The 25,139-nt window shown below is 48.7% G+C and overlaps 1 long non-coding RNA gene across 1 annotated transcript in view; it reads left to right on the plus strand.

Moving 5' to 3' along the window:
* Positions 1-15,496, plus strand: part of LOC119373572 (uncharacterized) — a 29,174-nt gene extending 13,678 nt beyond the window's left edge. The window contains exons 2-3 of the long non-coding RNA XR_005179898.2: positions 14,907-14,977; positions 15,453-15,496. This is a non-coding gene — a long non-coding RNA (uncharacterized LOC119373572). The remainder of the gene's footprint in view (positions 1-14,906; positions 14,978-15,452) is intronic.
* The last annotated feature ends 9,643 nt before the right edge of the window (positions 15,497-25,139 follow it).

Here is a 25,139-nt window from a genome sequence, read left to right on the forward strand (position 1 = left end):
AATACCGTACCCTGAGATATGCTCACATTGCACGAGCTCAATTGCTCCGGATTGCGAAGTTTGCTCGTGAACCGAAAAACGATTGAAAAAATAACTGCCTAACTGCTTGCTGCCGCACGACTCTCGGCGTGTCGCCGAGAAATACCACGATTTCTTCACGGCAGGTGCTTTGGCCTTTCCAAAAGAGGCCGCCTACTATACAAAAGCGGAAGTATATGACGCTTCAGGAGAAATCAACGATCATCGCCGAAGCTGCGAACTACAGAAAAAAGGCGGATATTGCACAGGAGTATGGCATCCCGTGAAGCGCACCGTCTACAATTCTGAAATCGAAAGACATCATAATAGCGGCACTTCAGAATGTTGCACGTGCGCAGCACAGGACAGTGACAATGCCGGTCTATAAAGACGTCGACAAAACCGTTTACCAACTTCAAACGGAGCAAGATCAGCGACTTCTTCAAACAAATTTTAGTTCTGTGAAGTACTAATTGGTGTGCGTATTTTTCCATTTTTACGACAACGAAATTTTCATGCGAATGAACAAAAATCGCTTCCCCTGCGATTTCGTTATTGAAGGGTTCGACTGTATTTGTTTCTAAAGTAATATGCTCAACTTCGGGAGCGGTTCATCGTTGTTGCTGTGGCAGATGATGATGATGATGATGATGATGCTGAACAACTTGGCTGGCCCTCTGTAATGGGTGGTAAGCATTGAACGACCAACTTGTTGCGCAATTCATATGTTGGGACGTCTGGAGCAATTGCACTCTTCTGCCGCACAATATAACACTTCTTAGCATGTAGCCTCGCCATACGTTGCGACCTTGCAGGGTCTTTTTCCGAAAAAAAAAATACGGAGGGTCCCATGCATTGTGGAAACCAATTTCTTGCCAAGCGGTCAGCAAGAAACAGTCATTGCCAGATTTTAGATGCGAAGCAGCTTTTGCTCGGGGCTGTGTCAGGTGGTGGCTTCCGCGCTCCATGCGCATGGGCGTCCCCTCCCCCTCTCTGTCCTCTCCTATGCTCCCCCCTCTCACGCCTCATTCTCTCCTGCGACGCGTAGGCAGCAGCGACGCATCCGGCATCTTGACGTGGCACGAGCGGCCGATGCCCGCCTCTTCAGTGCTCTAGACGCGGGGCGCTCGTGCTCTCCTTCCCTCGCTGAAGAATCCCACGACCACACCAATGGCATGGACTGCAGAGAGGCGGACGCACATGATCTTGCGACTTTGCGGGAGTCCAATACCTCGGACGCCGGCAGTTCCACGCAGCGGGAGCTGGATGGAGACTGGAGGACAGTGCTGATTCTATGCCAGAGGAAGGCACAGGCTCGAGAACGCAAGAAAAAAATTACACCATGTGCCGCTCAAGCGAACCATCTCCCCGCTGCTTCGTATCCACACATGGTTCCCTTTAGCGGGAGATGGTGTAATTTCTTAATTTGAACCAAGCGTTACGGTGTGTGTCGACGTCATTGCATAATTTGAGCAGTTGTGCGCATATCGTGTTCTCGTGCCGTGCACACTGACGTGCAAAGCGTGCCCCATTGTCTTAAGTAACGTCGGTACTCATGTTAGAGTAGGAACTTCGTGTTTATCAGTAGGAAGTGCACGTTAGGGTGGGATGACGTGCGTATCGTACGTATATTCGCCTAGCGCTTGACTGTACCTTGCGGAGTCAGAGGTGTGCGTATCGAATGTTTAATACATTGATACAAAAGCGAACAGCGAAAACTGTAACCACGATTGACGTTCTCCTGATATGACGCTTGTATAGGGTCATTTTCTCACAGAAAATAAAACACCGGCGTTTCTTGGTCGTTGGGTACTTCACTGCCATCCATAGGACCTAGATTCTATTCCGGCTCGAGAAGTGATTTTAACAGCGGAGCTGTTTGAGCCGAGTGATCAGTCCGTTAGGCGTAGATAAACAACCACGCGGAGCGATCACGTCACCTCGCGTTGCCTAGCAAGCCCTGGTGAGTCTGTACATAGCTTCGCACTCGAGTCGCACTGTACATAGCTTCGCACTAGCTAGCCCTTGCTTGACAAGGTCGGCTACTTTATTAAAAAAAAACGCCAGGCCTGCGCTAAAACCGCAGCACAGTCACAGCGAAAGCAAGAAGAGCGGCGTTTCTGGAGCCCGTTGTAAGCTCTCATGGGGCTACAATACAAGTACAGTAGAAAGGTGCCCGCTGCGCCATAAATATCAATATTTGTGAAGTTGGGAGACACCTACTAAGCCATTATTCGTCATTCTGCGGAGAAGCGAGGCACCAGCTACACGTCTGTAAGGCATTATGTGCACTTTGTTGACGCGACGACTGACGACGATGAAGAATTATGGTTTAGCCCTTTGTAATGGGTTGGAAGCTTTAAACGGCCCACCAGTTATGTAATTTGCATTGGGTGACGCCCGGTCGCTATTTCCCTCTCCCGTCATGCTGTATAACATACGTTGACGTGGGAGAGAGACGGGGGGTCGAAGAACTTTACTGAGACCCCGAGGAAATGGATCATGCGCTTATGGGCTTCCTTGACAACCAATACAAGTGCACTTGCGAGGAACCCACTACGCTCCAAATCATTGTAATTTTACTGAGACCCCGAGGAAAAGGATCATGCGCTTGCGGGCTTCTTTGGCAACCAATACAAGTGCACTTGCGAGGAATCCACTACGCTATAAATCATTGTAATTTTTGAGTAGGGCAGCAGGCGCTGTGCCATTTTTCGTCATTCTACGGAGAGGCGTGGTATCTGCTAAACGCATGTAAGGCATTATGCGCATTTTGTTGATGCTGCGCCTGATGACGATGAAGGTTGGAAGCATTCAACAACGTACTCGTTGTGCAATTCGCATTGTGTGACGCCTGCTTACAGTATTCGCGTTGTGCGACGTTTGGTGCTTATTTGACTATTCTACCACGCTATATTGCATATGCTAATGTGGTTCCTTCCCGATATGAAGCCTGTATAGGACCTTTTCGCAAAGTAGTTTCAAGCACCGGAATGGCTCAGAGGTTGAATACTGGGCTCCCACGCAGAGGGCCCTGGTTCGAACCTCGTTCTATCCTGGAATTCGTTTCTTATTTCGAGCGATACTGGTTACGGACACCGGCGGCGGCGGCGGACAACTACGGCGCCAAAAACGGCCGGTGAAATGATCTCATAACAGCTTTCGCTGTAAAAAGCAAGGTGTAGCTGGTACTAATGGCCCAAAGCTAGAGACGCAGCGGAGTTGATTGGTACCTAGCTGGTCCGTGCCGAAGCGAACACTACTGGCTCCCACCCAGCAATGCTGCAATCGTCTCTGTTGCGGATGCCCCAACCGAGACTGAAGCTGGCTTAAAGGGAGAGAGTTGGACTTGGCGTATCTGGGCATCGCCTGGCAACACTTGGCAACATTAGCTAAAACTTAGGAGTGCCTAGCAATAGTTAGTAAAACTTAGCATAACCTCCCAGCACTTTGCAAACCGTACTAAGTGTTAGCAAAACTTGGCTATGCATTGAAAAACTTCGAAAAGCTTAGCAATGCCATTCAACACTTAGCATAACCTCTGAATACTTACCCGCGAATGCGATTCGCGGTCCCAATACATCGATTCTCCCCTTTTGGGGACAACACCTCGAACAAGGCAATCGGAGACCTGGCTTGCTAGCAAGGATCGGGAGAGGCAGCGGGCTCTGCTCGGCCAAGCCCAGCGAGCAGCAAAGGCCTGTGGAGCCCTGGTCTGAGAACGCCGCCTACTTGCCCAGACACATCTTAGCCAATAAAAAAGTTTTTCGTTCATAGCGCAACTTACTATAACTTCGCAATACTGAACAAAACGTAGCAGAACCCCGCAAAACCCTCGAATGGTCTGGACCAGCTAGGCGCCGATCAGCTCTGCTGTCTCTCTGGCCTTCCGGCACCAGTCAGTTTACGCTCAGCTGTTCATTGTTAGCCTCCATCGCGATATTTCACCCACTGGCAGCGCCACCGGCTCCCGCAACGCATTCGCTGCGTCACGGGAGCCTGCACGATTTTGCCTTGTTTTGCAAAACATTAATTGACAATTGACTGTGATCACTCGCGCCGTATACGCGAATATCACGGGCCGCGGTATGCATCACACGTAACTGGTGGAAACGATTGCGTGACGTACGGGACAGGAAGTCACGTTATTCAGGTTCATGTCCATCATATACTCAGGTCCTCTTTCATCAGTATTGGTATATACGAAGAAACGACCACGAGAGCGCAAAGACGTAAGCGAGTATATAGATAGATAGATAGATAGATAGATAGATAGATAGATAGATAGATAGATAGATAGATAGATAGATAGATAGATAGATAGATAGATAGATAGATAGATAGATAGATAGATAGATAGATAGATAAGAAGAAACTGTCGAAATTTATTTGGGTCGCTAAGAAGTGCTTTACGTTTAAAAATACCATTGTCGGCATGGTTATCTGGTGGAGCAACAGCTTGCCTTGCAAAAAACCTGGCTTACAATGTGCCTCAAACTCTCGCCTTTTTCTCAATGTGCGCCAAAGTGGCGACTGGCGCCGCCGGCGGCGGCAGAGCCTTCCGCGGGTGACTACGCCCTAAATTCAACTGTTATTCAGAGCTCGTAAAATAAAGTATTAGGATGTTTTGCGATAGGGTCCCTACTTGCCACGAAGAAAGCTAGGGTTTTAATTCTCCTTGAACCTAGCTTTATTTTTTCAATGTTTATTTTTTAAATATTTTCTCAATGTTCGCGATAGCTGCAACATACACTGAAGGTCATGGCGGCGGAAAACAACGCCACCAATATTTGCAGTCCCGTAGTTAAGGTGTAAGCATAAGGTGCAAAATGATGAGGGTGAATATTTTTGAACATGACTGTAGTTTTCGGGATCATATTATAACGTATTATAATGTACACAGCGGTCCACTGTTAAAGGGAACTTCAGAGCGTGTGGCGGCAGCTCGGCGCCACCGCCGGCCGTCGCCTGCAACGAGAATTGTGCAGATGCAGTGAGAACTGTGCCCTGTGCTCTTTCGTCGCGTCAACGGTTCGCTTCGCGACGATTCGCAGCGCGGAAGACGACGAAAGAGACGACGAAAGCAGACGACGAAAGAGCACGACTCACAGCGCGCACTGCTCCTGCGCGAAACTCGTTGCAGCCGCTGGCCGGCGGTGGCGCCGAGCTGTCGCCACACGCTCTGATGTTCCCTTTAACAGTGGACCCCTGTGTATATGTAGTTTTGTTCTGGCTGCTTGCATTGTGAAAACCGACTTGCGCTTTCACCATACAGCATGATATTCATGCTTACGAGCTGTAGAAGTGAAGCTGAACGGAAAGTTCGTCTTCAGCGTTTGGCAGCGTAGCAGTATTTTCGGGAAAAGAAAGTGTGGCTAAATGAGGGTTCAGCAGCAGATGCTTTTAGCCTCGTGTGAAGTCGTATTATCGCGAGGTCTTGACGGTGACGAAGGCAACAGTCGGCGTGTTCAAGATTAAACTTTTTATTTGGCCGAACTTGTGGCCGGGAAATGAAGACCCAAAGTACAGCACTACACGTCGGACACTGATAGCGGCGAGCACTGGTAGCGGCGAACAGGGCGTCGGCCGTCGATAAACTGCAGCGCGGCAAGGCGCGCCCGCATTTTATACATGCGGCATGGAACATTCGAAACTTAACGCCGGTGGCCGCGTTAGTTTAAGGATAAAGTCAGCTTTTATCGTTTTGGCGCTCAAGGCTATACGAAGATTTTAAAATCATCTGGAAGGCTCCCAGACGTTTGGGCGCGGCTCGAGCAAGGCAGCGGCTAGATGTGCAACGGACGTGTCAAAAAATAAACGATGAGCGCGTGGCATCACCCCCTCCAAAGAAGTATCGTCCCGATGCTTGCAACAGAACATGGTTGCATAAAAAAGTGCATAGAGAAATATACTTCAATGATAAAGAGAAAAAAAAACAGAGTCCTAAGGTTCACTAACACGTATCAAATGGCTTAAGGCGCAGATAATGGACGAGTTCAGGTCGTGCACAGCGCTGTTGAGAGATCGTAATGCCATCCGGGATGACCTCGTAGTCTAGAGCGCCGAGTCAGGAAAGCACCTTATATGGCCCGAAGTATCGCCGAAGAAGCAGTTCACTAAGTCCACGTCGGCATGTCGGCGTGGCGGCGCATCAGCGTCCAGACCCAAACACGGTCACCGGGTTGGTATTCCATGTGGTATCCTCGAAGATTATTGCGATGGCTGTCGACACTCTACTGGTTCTTGATGCGCAGGGGGGCGAGGTGTCGAGCTTCTTCGGCGCGTTGCAAATAGGCGGCAACGTTGAGATCGTTTTCGTCGGTGGTGGTTGGCAGAATTGTGTCCAGCGTCGTAGCTGTCTCCTTCCGTAGACCTACTAGTAAGGCGTCATCTGCGTCGTTTTATGCATGGCTCTATAGGCTAAGGCCACGTACAAAAGGATGCAATCCCAAGTATTGTGCTCGACCTGGATGTACATGGCCCAGCATGTCGGCTATGGTGTTATTTAGACGCTCTGTGAGCCCATTGTTCTGTGGGTGGGAGGTGGTTGTCCGGCGGTGGCTTGCCTGACTATATCTCAAGATTTCCTGAGTTAGGCCAGCAGAAAAGACCGTACCTATGTCGGTGATAAGGACCTCGGGCACGCCATGACGAAGGACGTTGTACTCAACGAAGATCTTGGCTACCTCGTTGGCACTGCCTTCCGGCATAGCACTTGTTTCGGCGTAGCGGGTGAGGTAGTCAGTAGCTACGACGATCTATTTAGTTCCGGAATTCGACGTTGGGAACAGCCCCAGTGGGTCCTTCCGGATTTGCTGGAATGGTCTGCTTGGAGGTTCGATTGTATGAAGAAAGCCTGCTGGTCTTGTCGGCGGTGTCATGCGTCACTGACAGTCTCGGCATAGCGAGTGACATCGGTGGCAAGGCGCGACCAGTAGTACATTTCCTGTATTCTTGCGAGCGTGGTAGACACACCGAGGTGTCCAGCCATTCGGATCATCGTGTAGGGTCTGGAGGAGTTCTGGTTGTAACGCTGAGGGCACCAGGAGGAGGTAGTCGGCTCGATGTGGCGAGTTCTCCTTCAGGAGAACACCGTTTCGCAAGAAAAATGACACAACTCCTAGCTTGAATACTTTTGAATTGAATTGAATTTTATTGCTCACATTTTTTAATAAAAAGTTTGCATACACTGTGTGCACCCATACTCCTCGGCTAGTATGGAAGCAACGGCGGTCGTGCCCTCAAGATATTCCACGAGGCCCCTTAGTTCCGGGTCGGCTCGCTGTCGTTCAGCGAAGTCGTTGGCGCGTATGGTTCCCAAGAAGTCATCAGCCTGGTCGTCCTGCCATGCTGGGTCGACGGGGGCACGAGACAGGCAGTCGGCGTGGGAGTGTTTTCTTCCGTACTTGTAAACGACGGTAATGTCGGATTCTTGAAGTCTTAGAGTCCACCGTGCGAGGCGACCTGAATACTCTTTCACGTCAGCTAGTCAACACCAGGCGTGGTGGCCGCTCACAACTTTGAAGGGCCTGCCGTTGATGTAGGGGCGAAACTTCGATGTAGCCCACATTACGGTAAGGCACTCATTTTCTGTTATGGAAAAGTTGACTTCCGCCTTGGAGAGCGACCGGCTAGCATAACTAATAAACATTTCCAGTCAGTAGGTTCTCTGCACAGGGACGGCGCCGAGTCCTACGCTGCTTGCGTCGGTGTGAATGTCCGTATCGGCGTATTCCTCGAAATGCGCAAGTATCAGAGGCGTCTGCAGGCGTCGTTTCAGTTCATGAAATGCTTCGACTTACGCTGTTTGCTACCTGAATTTGACGTCCGTCTTCGTGAGCTGCGTTAGTGGCTCGGCAATCAGGGAAAAGTCTTTGACAAAGCGTCTGCAATAGGCGCGCAAGCCGAGAAGTCGGCGCACGGCCTTCTTGTCGGTGGGTGGCGGGAAAGCGGCGATGGCAGCTATTTTCTGCGGGTCTGGGCGCACTCCAGTCTTACCGATCACGTGACCCCAAAAAACGCCAGGCCTGCGCTGAAACCGCAGCACAGTCACAGCGAAAGCTGGAAGAGCGGCGTTTCTAGAGCCCGTTAAGCTCTCTTGGGGCTACAATACAAGTACACTAGAAAGGTACCCACTACGCCATAAATCTCCATTTTTGTGAAGTTGGGAAGCACCTACTAAGCCATTATTCGTCATTCTGCGGAGAAGCGAGGCACCAGCTACACGTCTGTAAGCATTATGTGCACTTTGTTGACGCGGAGAGTGATGACGATGAAGAATTATGGCTCAGCCCTTTGTAATGGCTTGGAATCTTTAAACGGCCCACCAGTTATGTAATTTGCATTGGGTGACGCCCGGTCGCTATTTCCCTCTCCCGTCATGTATAACATGTATGTCTGTATAACATACGTTGACGTGGGCGAGAAACGGGAGGGGGGGGGCGGAGAACTTTACTGAGAACCCGAGGAAATGGATCATGCGCCTATGGGCTTCCTTGGCAACCAATACATGTGCACTTGCGAGGAACCCACTACGCTATAAATCATTGTAATTTTACTGAGACCCCGAGGAAGTGGATCATGCGCTTATGGGCTTCTTTGGCAACCAATACAAGTGCACTTGCGAGGAACCCACTACGCTATAAATCATTGTAATTTTTGAGAAGTAGGGCAGCAGGCACTGTGCCATTTTTCGTCATTCTACGGAGAGCGTTGGTACCTGCTAAACGCATGTAAGGCATTATGCGCACTTTGTTGATGCTGTGTCTGATGACGATGAAGAATTATGGCAGAGCCCTTTGTAATGGGTTGGAAGCATTCAACAACCTACTCGTTGCGCAATTCGCATTGTGTGACGCCTGGTTACAGAATTTGCGTTGCGCGACGCTTGGAGCTTATTTTACTCTTCTACCACGCTATATTGCATATGCTCATGTGGTTCCTTCCCGACATGAAGCCTGTATAGGACCTTTTCGCAAAGCTCATAACAGCTTTCGCTGTAAAACTAGAGCTCCTCGTACGCGAAGCGGCACTTTTGTGGCTTCAGGGTGAGTCCGGAGGTCTTGAGTGCTCCAAGTACAGCTTCAAGGCGCCGTAGGTGTTCGCCAAGCTCTGAGGTAAACTGAAGGACGTCGTCCCAGTACACGAGGCATGTCTGCCACTTCAAGGCAGCCAGCACTGTGTCCATAACACGTTGGAAAGTTGCAGAGGAAAGGGCATGACCTTGAACTGGAACAGGCTGTCTGGTGTTATAAAGGCAGTGTTATCATGGTCTTTCTCCCCGACGTCGATTTGCCAGTTGCCAGTCTTGAGGTCCATCGACGAAAAGTACTTCGCGTTGTGGATTCGATCCAGAGCATCGTCTATCTTTGGAAAAGGGTACACGTCCTTCTTCGTGACTTTCTTCAGGCAATGAAAGCTGACGCCGAAACGTAGGGTCCCGTCCTTCTTCCGCATGAACACCACGGGAGACGCCCACATACTCTAGGACGGTTGGACGATGTCGTCGCGTGGCATTTCGTCGACTTGTTTCTTAAGAGCCTGCCGTTCTCGCGTCGAAGCCCGATAGGGACGATGCGTGATACGGTGCTTAGCAAGGGTCGTTTGTCAGACCCGCGATGACGAGAAGAAACAGTGCTCATATTTATTCAGAGGGCGTCGGATTTGTTGCTGTTGGCGAGCGGGAGGGCTTTGGTTTGCGTCGGAGGATGACTCAGGCATTGGGATCGTCGTAGTAGCTTGGTCAGAATCTGAAAGGCAAATGCATTGCTGACGACCAAGATTTCTTCGATGTGCGCAAGCGTCGTGCCCCTGCTCAGTGTGATTATAGATGGTGACTCTAAATGTAGAGACTCCAGACGGCGTTATCAGATGGCCTCCAGTGGTTCTGCATTCGGGGCCTTTCCAAGCAGTCCTAATGCTCTTCGACTTCCCGATAAACGGCCCACTGACGACGGAATAGTCGGCAACAGTATCGCCGAATGTGGTTAATTTGTGACCGTCGATGAGAATGTCGAGGTCGCTAGTTCGTCGCCTTGCGTTGCGGTTAGGTCGCGGCGTCGGATAACGGCGAGGTCGCTTTGTCCCGCTGCTTCCACGTTGCGTCATCAGGTTCTCTGCAGGCCGCGAAGTTTGGACGGCAGGGCAATGTTCGGTTGCGGCATGTTCTTTAGATTTCGTCGCGTCGTCGTCGTCGGCGGCGGATGATTTTCGGTATTTCGTCGTAGAGCAACCAAACCTCCACCGGTGCTGCCCTTAGTTTTTCGGATACGGTCTAGGTGACCGGCCCCGGGTTCGGCCAGTGTATGGTCGGCACTGGGGAGAGACGCAGCGGCCTGACGACGGCAATCGGGAAGGTCCTCGGGGTGTCGACTGATCGCCTGCGAGGTAGCCGGCTATGTCGCGTGGTTGATCATCCCGCTGTTGACGCGGCGCGTCGATTGCGAAGCAAAGCAGTCGCATCTGTCTGTACTAGCAGCGGTTGTAGGTGTGGCCAGCTTCTCCGCAATGGTAGCAGAGTGGGCTGTCATTGGGGGCGCGCCAAACGTCGGTCTTCCTAGGGGGTAGCGCTGGCCGACAGGTAGGCGGTGTGGCGTCTGGCGAAGTAACTGCGGCGGTACTGCGTCTTCTCGTGAGCGCGGAGGAGCAGCGTGACGGTGGGTTGCAGCGTAGCTCATAGTTTGCGGCTTCGGCGGTGCCGGCTGAGGAACACCTAGTGAATGTTGCATTTCCTCGCGTACCACGTCAGGAATCGACGTCACGTCAGGCTGTGGTAAAGGTGCGAGCATTCCAAGCTCCTCTCGTATGATGGTTCGGATCGTTTCGCGAAAGTCGTGGGAGACGAGGGCATGAACAGCTGCGCTGTTTTGAAATGAACGGCGACTGTACTGCGGCGTGTGCAACACGAGCGTCTTCTCTATGTTTGTTGTCTCCTAAAGCAATTCCTGGATGGCCTTGGGTGGATTTTTCATCAGTCCCGTGAAGAGCTCCTGCTTGACTCCTGGCATGAGGAAGCGAACTTTCTTCCCCTCGTGCATGTTAGGGTCAGAATGGCGGAACAGTCTGTTCATCTCTTCCGCGTGGAGCACCAGGTTTTCGTTTGGGAGCTGGGCACTGGTTTCCAACGGAGCTTCGGCCCTCTTCTTGCGGACGGCACTCGTGAATGTGGCGAGGCGCGTGATGCGAAAATTCCCCTCGTTGTCAAATTTCGCCCTTGGTTCTAGATCCATGTCCGATCGTCGTCTTCCAAGGCGAAGAAGACGTGGCGTAGCTTGTCCTCACTGCTCCAGATATTGAAGACGGCGACGCGGTCGTACGCTTAGAGCCAGCTGTCCGGTCATTCATATGATGATCTGGGGAACGCAGACGGCTCCCTGCGTTGTTGTAGCACGATTGTCACGGGTGGTGGCACAGGGGCTGTAATTGTTGCCGCCATCGTCTTCATGGCCTTTGCCTTTCGGGCCTCATCGGGTACCCGTACTATGGTGCTAGGCCTCGTTGTCTGCGGCTGGTTCGCTGGTCTGAGTTGACGTCAATGTCTCCTTTGCGACTTGGATTGGCTTCACGGCTTGAGAGTGTTGTACGGAACGTGAAGGAACAGCACCTCCACCACAAGTCACGGGGTGGTGATGGTGAAGAAGGCAGCAGTCGGCGTGTGCAAGATGAAACTCATATTTGGCCCAACTTGTCGCCGGGAAATAAAAACTCAAACTGCAAGAATACACGCTGTACACTGATAGCGGCGACCAGGGCGTCGGCCGTCGATAAACGAAGCCATGGGAAGGCGCGTCGGTATTTTATACAGGCGGCATCGAACATTCGAGCCTTATCACTGGTGGTGGCGTTAGCTTCGGAATGATCTCAGCTGTTCGCGTTTTAACATAATCTGGAAGGCTCCCAGACATTAGGCGAGGCTTGCGCGAGGCAGCGGCCGCGCGTGCAACGGACTTGTTAACTAAGAATTATAAAAGAAGCGCTCGTGGCAGTATAAAGTGACGGAATAGCATGGCCCCTGCGATCCGCCAGAACGCCTTCATAAACGTGCCACTAGGTGGGCGCTTGTGGAACAACTCGACCGCGATGTTGAGATTTGCATGAAGAACACATATTATATGGAAAGGAATAGTTACTGCGGTGGGCATCGCACGCGCCAGACTATAGCCCATACGTTGAGCATGTCTTCAAGATGCGGCTGAGCGAACCTCAGATACGCAACCTATGCAAATGTGTAAGGTATTGGTATTATACTAATAAAAAGGCCATACTAAAAAGGAATTTCGTAATAACGCGATAGCGTCAAAGGGCTCGTCTCGCAGAAATTCCGTCGTCGGCGTCGATGTCGCCGTTCTTGGTTGAGAGCGAAATATAATGTGAGAGAAAGATGGAATAAAATAAATAAATCACACCATCTCCCGCTAAAGGAGACCATGAGGCGATGCGAAGCAGTGTTTCGGCATGTAAAGCCCGCGTTTCAGAGGTGGAGTGGTGAGGGGAAAGGGAAGGGAGAGGTCACGCCGCACACCACCACCACCACCACCACCACCGGATTGAACTCCGCTATAAGATGCTTCACATCTAATAATAGTATTCGGTTCGTTCCATGCGTTCAAGGCGTTGTGTACGCCATCCCTCTGACGTGTGGTAGAAAGTACGTGGGTCAGACGGGACGTTGCCTGAACGAGAGGCTCCGTGAGCACTACTACAGCGTCCAAACGACAGTATCGGGGCACCTCGGCATCCACGTGCGGGATTGGGAGTGTAGGCCCCTCTTTGAAAACACTGCGGTCCTTGCACGCAGTCGGGACCCAAAGGGTGAGGGAAATCATCGAGGCTGAGGAAATTAAACGGTCTGGGGACGCATGCGTAAGCATGCCTTCCTTGCATCTTTCTGACAAAGAGCTTTTGTTTTTGGCGAGTCATGGGAAGGGGGGCGGTGTTGGCACACGTGTATGACTTATCGGCACTTTTCTTCTTTTCACCTTTCGGTTTTTACTTCCTGTTTTTTTCCTTTTTCTTTTATCTTTTCTTGCTTTCTCTGTGTGTATATATACATGCGTTCCAATCCAATAAACTTTAGTTGGAAGAATGCGCTGTGTCCTTGTCCTCTTACTCGTCTGTTGCCTGTTTTTTGCGCTGAACTACGTTATGACAGACTACATGAATTTTATGTAGTACGAGGAGCCGCACTAACACGTGTAATGTCGCGTGGCAGAAGCCTATATTTTACCAGGCGCCAAAACATATGAGTTGCGCAACGAGTAGATGGTTTAGGGTTATACCCATGACAAATTTACTAGGCATAATTAAGTGTCATCATTAGCAACGACAAGAATAATGCGGCCAGATGTGCTGAAGCGCGTGTTCTGTTACGGCCGCATAGTGGGTTCCTTGTCAAACGGCTACAGGAAGAATTATGGTGTAGTGAGCAATTCGCAGTAGACATTGTTGCAGTACACAGTAGAAAAACTTGCAGTAGGCATTCTAGAATAGTTTGAAATGTGCCTCTGTTACGCGCACAGACGTTCCTTTCCTGCGACATGAAGGAGACGCGAAGCGAACCTGCCTGTTATGAAGGCGATGCGAGTGGGGCGCGATTACGCTATCGCGTCCTACTCTTGAAGGCAATGCCCAAGATTCCTCCGATTTTTTTACAGTGACCCTGTATATCTCTAGTTTCTTGAATACCGTGGTGGCATCAGCGCCAAATACCCATTGCGCGTATGTTCGGAAAAATTTGGCAAGTCCCACTACTCACCACCGACGCCCGCGTGCTTCTTTGTTAGCAGATGCGCGGGCCTTGCGTTTTCACCTCGAAAGCTGAGGAAGGGCATTTCCAAAGATGTATAGATGAGCCGAGGAATGCAGCGTAGCGAAGGAAAGAGCGAAACAAGCAAACGCGTGTAACATCCGCTAGCGTTCGTTGTAGACTCGTGCACATCTGCTACGGCACAACTAAATTTCGACCTCTGGGTGGTTTAGGGCCCTTTACCAATTGAAAGGAAACGTCATATCTTTCTTTGCAATCAGGCATACACCATAGAGTTCAACGTTCGTTGCAATAAAGAAAATCACAAAAGAAGCGTCAGAACCGTATAACAAGCGATAAGGCGCCTGTGAACAATGCGAATACATTCCCACGCGTTCCCGGTTAAGATTAGGTTGCGCCTGCTTTGCACTTTACACGAGGGTTTCGAATGACGTCAAACGGCCCTTCCCGTGTGTGTTTCTCGCTTTGATATATAAAAGGAAGACGTGTCTAGTTACTCATTCTGTTGATTCTTAGACTACCATGGGTGGACCACGGAAATTAAAGACACCAGAAGGACAGTGCGATTACAATGCTCGAGGAAAGAAACAAATTCGTCTTGCTGTCGCGGAACCGACCACGGTCTACCACAGCGACAACAAAGTGATTATCACTACCATTGCTCAAAAGCCACAAGAAAACACTTCCCCCCGCCATGACATGTGTGTTGTTTGATACTGCTTCGCTGGGTATTCACGTTCGCAGGGCGGGATGGCCGCCAATTTTTTGTTCCACTTGCAAACTCTAACAGGCTCAGATGCTCATTCGTGAAACGGCAACCTTAGATTAAGGCGCATTGCACCTAGTCACTTGAATTGCGCCTCGTCACTTGAAAGTTAACTCTGTAAAGTCGTCTCTCTCCAAATACCGTCTGCTGCGGTGAAATGTCGCAGATAATATAAACACACCTTCTTCGTTCTAACCTCTCCCTACTCTTTTCTCCTTCTTCCATGTAAAGGAGTGAAAAGTGATTCACATAGTTTGCTCGATTAGCATCTGTCGCATACTGTTGCATGTGACATTATCTGCACGTTTGCCTCGGTTTGCATTGGCTATAATTGCACACTAAATTATTTATTTCTAGATGAATGCCAACATGGGTACTGCCGCTATCAGACGTGGCAGGAATATATAGGTACATCTTGTGGTACATCGGTAGGTCTTACCCGATATTTTCCTGCGTACTTCGGATTCCTTTGTTAGACATTTTATTGGTTGTATCTTTCGTTGTTTTATCCCACTGAGTTTTTGTCAACTTCTTTCTGAAACAAAAATAAATGACAGTATTTGAAATAATAGTTCATGTACTTATTACTCCACTAGGAAAAACTAAGCTTACCTACTTATTAAACAAATGTTTACCATTTTGAAACTTCACTGCTAAATATTTCTCTGCACTACATAAAAGTGAAAATTGCGCAGTCAAAATGATAGCAGCTATATGAGCACACTGTGTTCTGGCTTTAGTAAGGAAAAACAGAGTACATGACTATGAAGTACGAGGGACGCACATGCTTGGAAAAACGTCGTGAAGAACCAAAAATGTGCCCGCTATAGTTTTGGCGCCTGTTAACAATTTCGATTTGCAGCACAGCGCGCACAGCATAACGTAGTTATTGCATTTCACAAGTATCTGCAGTGCCTCAGGTCCTGCCGAAAACTGTGCAACTGAGGGCATTCCAAATAAATCAAAATGGCGAAATAGACTCAAAATACAGTGACGAGTGGCAATAATATCGCTCAAAAGGTAACAAAAAGTTCTAGCAGATCTCACGCAATATAGGAATCGATTTCATAAAAAAGTATTCAGTGAGTAGCGGACTATGCGGCATTCTTTTTCTCTGCTTTTTTCCCTTTTAGTCAAGCTATACAAAGTGCATCGACGACTTTCTGTAAATTGAGTATTCTCGGGCATATCGAGGGCTCAAGAGACACGTCGTGCACACTGGCGCCTAAAAGGTAGGTTATGGTCGAAGGCCACGTTGCCACTCACGCTGAATGAAGCACATGCGTTAGTTTGAACCGATGATGCGTATATACAGTCCGATGATGCGTATATCATGAGTAGGGAACGTTGGCGCTTTCCTCTGTGCTCTAGCAATATTTAACTAGGGTGTCATAAGGGTACATATTAGGTTTTTGTAAACAGGGAAAACCAAGACTGCAAGCATGAGTGACGTTGCCGCGACATGATATCTGGATAGACTGATTTGTCCAAAGCAGTTTCGCGCCCTGACGTGGTTCTGTGATAGACACTTGTCTGCCACACATAATATGTAGCTTAGATTCCGGCTGAAACCGTCACTTCTATTTTTTGTGTACATCTAGACTGTCGGGCTCACCGACAACGCCGCCGACGCCGGCAACATATTTTCTGCGACGCGGACGCCTTAACACTATCGCGCTAATATTTTTTAATCTATTTTCAGCGTTCCTGGATTGATGCGCACTACTGATGACTTGCGGTGGACACGCGCATGCCACGTGCCGTCGTATGCGGATATGCAGCACACGTAAAAAAAGTGTGCCATGCTACGCCAAACATGCATTAATATACGCAATAAAACATGCGATGCCATGGTGCCACGTCTAGATCCTGATGCAGAAAGCAAAGCGAACGTCACCCTGAAAATTTAAAAACATGGTTATCCGCAGTTTCACAATTCTTATGCGCAAACATCGGGCTATAGTGCGGTTGGATACACACGTGTAGAAAATGAAGACTTTGCTCATGAAATCTGAAAATCTGGAGGTTCAATGTTAACGCGGACGGCAGTGTCCGTAGCGACAGCTGCTGCTGTTCTCAGGAATTGCCCGACAAATTTTCCTATCTCGCTACAGTGGTCATGAAGCGTAATTCAAAGCATGCACTTCCTAAGCAAGTAGGGCGCACTCACTGACCTGCTAGCTTAGTGAGTAAAGATGTGAGCATATTTAAGAATACCGCCAGAATGCACTCTACGTGAATGTGCAGCGTAATAACTGCACATTCACGTAGAGGTCGTGTTGCACTGTAGAAGAGGTAGCCGTAGGAAATAGCGAAGAGTAGTCTTCTACGATTGACACTCCAGTTGCGTTGCTGACAGTTCGAAAATCGCACTTAAACCAAAGTGCACTGAGAGCAAGTGCAATTAACTTTGCCACTTCACAGCAAGATTCGAAAACATTTTTAAGCCGAAGTCCTGAAGTACCTTATCAGAAGCAGGCCTAGGAAGACGGGGTTCTGGGTACAAAACCTGCGTGTGTTGACACATAATGATAAAAAGAGAAAAATAATATAGGCCGGGCACGTAGCACGTATGCAGCATTACCGATTGTCATTAAGGGTAACTGACTGGATTCCAAGAGATGGCAAATGCGTGATGGAGAGACAGAAATTAGGTGGGTAGATGAGATGAGATGAGATGAGGAAGTTTGTAGGTATAACGTGGCAGCAGAAAGCACAGGACCGGGTTGGTTGGCGGAACATGGGAGATGCATTTGCAGTGCAGTGGGCGGAGACAGGCTGATGATGATGATGATAAAAAGTTGCACGGTCCATTACGCATTCGCCTGAGACGTCTCCAAACGAAAACCATTTTCTTTTCGGTCTTTTTTTTTCTTCTCACCCAATTGCCTTGACCCGCCGCCCACACCCTTCCCGAAAGCTTTGTACACCTAACATGGTTTTATTGCGATAGCAATACTATGGACAGTTTCGACAGGGTTTTGCCGTCGCCGTTGCCGTCATGTCCTTCCGGCATGAAGTTCAATTTCATAAGATCCCCCGTGCATTGTATGTTCTACCGCGGGTAAGAGCGCGCGAGCGGCGGTGACGAAAGCGGCCGAAGCAGTGCTCAAACGAGCCGGCCCATTTCCGTCTCTCGGAGGGTCATGCGATAACATCACCCCGCTGAAAGGCCTGTCTTTAAAGCAGCCAGGAAACGCCCCACCCGACTTTAACGAGCCCTAAAAGACGCGAAGACGTGAGGGGAGGGGGGGGGGGGTGTCGCGCGAGGAGGAACTTCGAACATTGAATTTAAGGGCGCGGTCGCGAACGCTGGCGAGCGCGCTATCTCGAAAGCCATCACAGCGGGCGGCTTGTATACCCTTCTACGTGCTGCGCTCTTAACGCGAAGTGACTATGCGGAGAGCATCTCTCCCTGGAGCGGCCGTATTCTCTTACACCAGCGTTTTGTGGTTACGCAAGATCGGATGAAAAACTGCCAGCTGCCCCTATCGAAAAAAAACTGCATTTCCAGTGTCTCCCAGTGCCATTCAGTGCACTGGGTGGCACTGGAAACGCTGTACAGTGTGTCCCAGTGTACTACAGCGCGCTGGGAGGCACTGGGACAAACTGTACAGCGTGGCCAGTGCCGCCCAGTGCGCTGAAAGACGCTGGGAACACTGTACAGTGTGGCCCAGTGTCTTACTGCGCACTGGGAGGCACTGGCCACGCTGTACAGTGTCTGCTCGCGCACTGGGAACACTGGCAGCACTTTGGAAAAGACTGGGCGCGCTGGGTGGAAGCATATAAGTTTGGTATTGGGTCGCGAGAAGTCGAAATAAAACTTAAGGAATATCTTGAAAATATTCTATTGTGTGTCCTGCACATATCTAGCTTTAGTTTTAGTTAAGTGACGGAGGTTTGTATACGCTAAAGCAATCATCTGTCGAACGCCCACGCGCGCACTTTCTCTGAAGTGTGTGATCGAGTGGCGTAAATGTAGTTCATATAACTGCATCTTATCTTCGCAACAAAATATGACACTAGTCTTAGTCTGATGATTACATCAACCTACTCTAACAGCCAGTCCCTCCATATGGGCTCGTACTGCTGAAAGCCGCACGTCACCGGCAACAGTGAGCCAATGTAACGCTCAATCTCGGCGTTTTTAGCTTCTGATTCACGTAGTCGAAGGTGCTAATATGGCCTCGCTTGAATAAAGTTGATCGAAACTGCATTCGAACGGTTATTAGATTCTTCGTAATTGAATATCCACGTTCTTCACAGCGATCGTGGTGCACGGAGTACAGTTCTAAGCCTAACGTTCGGTTCAACTAGGATGAACTACTGCGGCTGTATAGTACGCGGAACGTAAACAAAAAGGACAGAAAATGTGTTCAAACGCGTGACGAAAAATATAGCCTTCAGTGTGCAGGTCAGACGCACATTGTTGTTCACGTAGGTATGACTGACTGCTCAGCGAGTCAGTGCGATTGCCGCAACACATCTGCGGTTACGCGCTATTTTTGCGGCAAAACGGGCCCGATAGACGTTTCGATCCTAGGCAGCACATAAAAAACAAATTAACTACCTTCCCTTAGGTTCTCGCGAGCACGAAGAAACTGAAATCTGCATTTCTAGACGAGAAAAATGAAAATATTGGCTACCGGAGGTAGTTATAACATGAAAAAAAAAGCGACCGTCTCTCGTCTTCCAGGTGTGGTGCAGCGGTAACGTGTCACACTCAGGATGTATGCTGCGTCGTTTTTTAGGTTTTTCTCTTTTTTGTCGCAGTGCTCGCTTATCAGCGCTAATTACGATCGGGGCATGACCACAGCTTTTAGAAACAATTTAAAAGCCCGATTTCGGCCCGTAACGGGTGGCCTATTGTGCATTGCGCCAGCGTCCAGCGTGCCTCGTGCAGCGTCCCAGCGTCCCAGTACCCAGCGCCACACTGGTCCAATAATCAGGTATGGCACTGGGACAGTGCCACTGGGTTTTCCGATAGGGGCCTGCCTTACTTCGTGTAACACTAGAATTTGTTGCTATCGCATTCATTGCTTCGCCCTTGCGGTGAAACTGTAAAATTTTTCATTGCTAGCTCTTTCAATTTACATCACCTACAGTGCTGTTTCGCTCTGCCAGCTGGCTATGTGACGTAACTTGCACGCTTTGGTTTTCAAAAGTAAAGGAATGGAAACAAGAAATTACACGCTATAAACCTAGACAAAAGAAAACATAACAATGGCGAGGAAAATCCAGTTTTCCATCAATGTCAAGGCAACGTAAACGAAGACTTCAGCAAGAAGGCACTATTGTCTGAGACGAAAGTCCGACGCTGCGAATGTTTTCGCAATTAAATAAATGTAATCTGCAAATTTCATCTGCTTAAGTTTTCAAGACATCAAAACTTATGACGCTTCGTTTCACTATGACTTGCTAAGTTGCGGACGCCCGAAAACACAGTTACTTGGCATTATTTCCAAAATTTTACACTAGACTCTTCGTATATGTTACAAATAAAATCGTATACTTAACACTTCTTGATTTGTTAGGAATAATACAATGAACGCGCACACAGATGAGAATCCGCAGTAGTTGTCGGCTGACATTTATGTTTCGTATATCGAGACTTTGAAATGTGACTAGGCAATTACTGATTGTGCTTAATTATTCCATGGCAGATTTACATTAGGATGTTCCATGTGGAATCCGGGTGTTTATGGACGGCTGCACTGCCTTACGCACTACTAGTACTGATTCTCAGCGGGAAGCGCTTCGAAATGGCATTCTGCGGTCACGGAGGTTGCGACCAGAATGTTCACGGCACTAAATCTCACTGAATGCAAGTGAGGCTCCTTTTGTATAGTTAAAACCACATTTTGCCCTTTTCGCGGAGGGAAATGTTAGCTCGGGGAGAGGACCCATATAGACAAGTAATTTCGCAGCATCGACCTTGCCGCGCCACCTAAACGCACTTGTGTGTTATTTTTCTGTGTTTTTTTTGCATTGCGGAACGTTCCGTAGGCCACTACAATCAAACCATATGTTTCCGGCAGATTAGTATGTAAATATAAGACAAATATGCAGGACATATACGGAGTTTACATGTATTCGTTCTGAAAACATGTTAAAATATTCGATCAGCATACGGAACGTTTCAGCTAGGTAGAGCGTGTTGAGCACAATCGCCGCCTTTCAGAGCAATTTAAGCCATAACTCGGAACAATTGCAAGCTGCTGGCCTACAAATCTCATATCACACCAAACATTCAATGGCCCGCTGCAATTTCAGAGCCGAACCAGCAGCATCGTTTTAATAGGCTGAAGGCAATAGGGGACCGCATGGCCGTACTTCCTTAATCAATGTTTTGTTAAGATACATAGTGTATTATTATTGAAATTACAATCACCCTTACTCACATATCCACATTGCAAAATTTCACAGCATCACAACAATGGTCATGTTCACCAGTATGTTTTGAAGCGCCCGCGACCTCCGAAGCTTTATTATCGAATCAGTGTTCTTTAGCGAAGACTTCCGAGAAACTAACGCAAAAATTGCGACACACACAACGCTTGAGTTTGTCGCAATCTTTTCCTCCCTTTTCGCGGAAATAATGGATTACAGACCAGCCCGAACATTCACATTACTGAGTTTTATTATCCCGCCAGCCGCAACATCTTATTGCACTGATCGAGCCCTTTAATTAAGCCCCCCAGAAACGCAAGCTGTACTTGCACGTGTCAAATGCGATTTGAACAAAGAATGTTTTCCATATCACAGCCCCTCGCACCTTCCCAACAATGCTTCTTCAGAATAGTCAAATAGCCGCTGCCTGGATGCCAAGTGAATACAATTGTCAAAGTTTTCCTCGGCATCCAAAACTCTTGTAGCGTTGCCTGTAGGGACCTAGATAGCATGAAAGTGTAGTGAAGATATGCCAAAGAGTGATCGACGCCCAAAAATATTGTTCATTTAAAAATACTTTTTTTTTAAATTTTGGCGTTTCGTTTGAATAACCCACGCAAACTTCTTTGCCCATGGGCGATAAGACATAGATGTATGGTTCTGCAACATAAAACACCTGTCTTACGTTCGGCCTTCTTTGACCTAGAGCTGTGGCAACTTACAATTTTATGGAAGTCAGCGTAGCATACACTTTCATTATGTATGACGGAAGACGACGTGTAGTAACGGTAGCCACCGTGCTACGAGCTGTAATTTCTCAGTTTTTTCCAACGATTCTCGCATTTTTGAGAACATTAATAAGAGTGATCAGCACGTAAAGGCTTGGGGGTCTCCTTTCAAAGAGAACGGCACGTCAAGCGGCCTACTAGGCGCGCTGCGCCGACGAAGCTGCGAGACGGGCTGACACCATCGGCTGCGCTCATGCTGCACTCATGGCGTCTTCCACAGTCAACAAAACGGTGAGTGGCCACGGCTCTTCTACAGATCAAGGTGCAGGAGAGCAAGTTGAAAAGAGGTTACGTGAGGATGACGAGACAGAAAATTACGCACACTACAGCGGAGAGGATATGAACCAAGCGTCATTCATGGTTGTGAATTACAAGAAGAACAGAGGTGCTGGAATACCTGTTGTACTCAGGCCAATGTCACCTGAAGCAAGTTTCTGGAAAGTGAACCCGAACATTTTGGCGTCTGCGGTAGTTGCGTCCGCACAAGAAAAAGTTATCCGTCATCGCCCCAACAAGGATTGTAGCCTTATGGTGACTGTGTCGACACCTCCTGCTGTTAATCGCCTGCTCGCCATCTCGGAATTAGCTGGTGTGTCGGTTGAAGGAGCGAGTTCCTTACTCCTACTCAGCCACGTATGGGAAAATCCAGGACGTTCCCCTCGAATATTCGAATGAAGAGCTCCAGCGGTACTTACAAGCACAAGGTGTCATCTCAGCTAGAAGACAAGTCTCCTACGTCCCTTGTGATGAAGGCGGAGTAGCAGAGTCTAGGCGGCGATCTGTAATTCTCGAGTTTTCAAGAGACTCTCCTATGCCAAAGCGAATTGTTCTTGGGTTCTGCAGCTATCCCTTACTGGAATACATTGGACCAGCAACGCAGTGTTTTAGATGCCAACGACATGGCCATATTGCAAAACATTGCAACGGCCCCATAAGGTGCAAGATATGTTCTGGTGCTCATACACATAAGCAGTGCAAGTCACGAGCACAGCCTCTCTGTGCTAACTGTGGGGGTTCTCACCCGGCCTCGTACCGAGGGTGCCCTAAAAAGAAAGCAGCAACTCTGGCACGTCACTTGGAACAAATTCAGGGAAAAGCACCTAGACGGAATGAACCGCCACCAAACCCGGATGTATTATTTACAAGTATCGAACCACAGCACAAAGATACATCGCTTCCAGGAATGTCATCTAAAAAGACCTTTGCATCGGTCATAAAAGGACATCTTGCAGAAGAATCCTCTTCGAAGACCCTCCAAGCAAAGCCCCGAGGTATATCAAGTGCGGGCAACCGCCAGCACACACCTAAGAATCCACATACACCTAGCACCAGCCATGAAAAGCAGACAGACTCATCAGTGGCCAGCGACATATCAAGCCTACTTATCCCTATGATGTTTGCAGCTATTAAGGATCTTCATCGAGATGCTCCTTCCTCTAAGAGCCGACCTGATGTGGAAGCTGTTTTGGCGCTGGAGCATTTAGTGACGGTGACGTATGCGCCGCAGCGCTACGACTCATCGACGCAGCAGTGATGGCTTCACCGGCAATGTCCTCACCTGCAGTTTGCATTAACAAACACCTCCGAACATGTATAATGCTTCAGTGGAACGCTCGCGGTTTGCGCTCGAAGCTAATGGACCTCCGAAGCCTTGTGCGAGCGTACCGCGTCCCTTTTATGGTGATTTCCCAGTCCCGTGTTGCTGAACAATTTCGGATGAACGGGGACTATTTTTATCATTCACGTCGGCAAAAGGGTATCAGCCGACTCCTAGTTGGCATACGAATCGATATTCCTGCTTCTGAACTTGAAGTCGCACCACACGATAGAGATGAATACGTCTGTGTAACGACATTGATAGCCTCCCAAAGGTTTACAGTCATCGGTGTATACCTTCAACCAAATTCGCCATTTGATGTTTCTAGACTAGAAAGCTTGATAACGAAAACTTCCGCGCCGCATATTATATGCGGTGACTTCAACGCTCATAACGAAATTTGGGGCAGTTCGCACACATGCACACGTGGAGCCAAACTTGCGGAGCTTTTAGCAAAGTATTCCATTAAACCGCTCAATGATGGTCGTGTTGCCTACTTGAAGAATCCGAGGGTCACTAGCTGCATTGACATATCGTTTGTAACAAGGACCACTACAAGGCTGTTCAGTTGGTGCACCGACTTGGAAACGCGAGGTAGTGATCACTATCCAATTTTGATATCAGCGCATGATGCTCAGGCGTCACCGGAAAAAATACAGACAGATCCGTTGACTGGGAAGCGTACACAGAAGCAGTAAATAGAGGAATCACATCCGCAACCAGGAGTGCTGAGATCATTCCTACGATTTCCTACTGCCTCAGAGAAAACAAACGTACCACAAGCAAGCACTGTGATGTCCCAGCCAATGATGAAGAATTTCAGAGACTAGTTGCGATACGAAGGCGAGCGGAACGAAGAGCGCTAAGGACTAAAAATATCGAATGTCTCCGTGCTTGCCGGCGTGCACAGAGACATATCCGTCGCTACTTAACCAAGCTGAAGAGACAGAGATGGAGAAACTTTTGTGCAACTCTGGACGTCCGAAAACCGTTAGACAAAATCTGGCGTGTAATCAAAGGAATCCGCAGAGAGCCCCAGCAACTTCACCCGTTCACAGCGCTCTCACTTCATGAACAAATGCCGCTCAAGGCTGTTGCCAACGAATATGGTAGACGTCTGTCTGGATGCGCAGGACTGCTGCCAAGGACCAACAGTCTTAACACTAATGTACCACGTTCGGCTGTACCACCTTTGGATACTCCATTTTCCCTGGAGGAACTGAGGGTTGCTATCATTGATTGTAACAAATGCTCTTCTCCAGGGCATGACAGAATTACTTATAATGCTATCGCACACTTATCCCAAAACTCTCTTCTTCAGCTGCTGGAATTATACAATGATTCTTGGATAAATGCAGAAGTTCCTGATGAATTGAAGCTGGCAAAAAAAATCCCAGTCATGAAACCAGGCAGACGGCCAACGAGCCATGCCTCTTTCAGACCTATAGCTGTTTTAAGTTGCATCGGAAAACTCATGGAGAAAATGGTACATAAAAGGCTACTTGAAAGCAGGAAACTGTACCCCCAAGAAATGTATCGATTTAGGCAACAACGGTCAGCTATTGACAATGTCATAGCCTTCATCTCATCAATTGAAGAAGAACTTACCCAAGGACACATACCAATTGCCATTTTTCTGGATATCAAGGCAGCATTCGACCCTGTGACCCACAGTGCAATACTTGAAGCCCTGGTTGCCATCGGTCTTGGAGGAAGAGTATACACATGGATTGCGAACTATTTGCAAGGGCGGCAACTGTTCATGACCACTGCAGAAGGCCATACTGCATACTACGCTATAAAGAAGGGTGTAAC

The sequence above is a fragment of the Rhipicephalus sanguineus genome, chromosome 11 (genome assembly GCF_013339695.2).
Source record: "Rhipicephalus sanguineus isolate Rsan-2018 chromosome 11, BIME_Rsan_1.4, whole genome shotgun sequence".
Taxonomy (NCBI): Eukaryota; Metazoa; Arthropoda; class Arachnida; order Ixodida; family Ixodidae; genus Rhipicephalus; species Rhipicephalus sanguineus.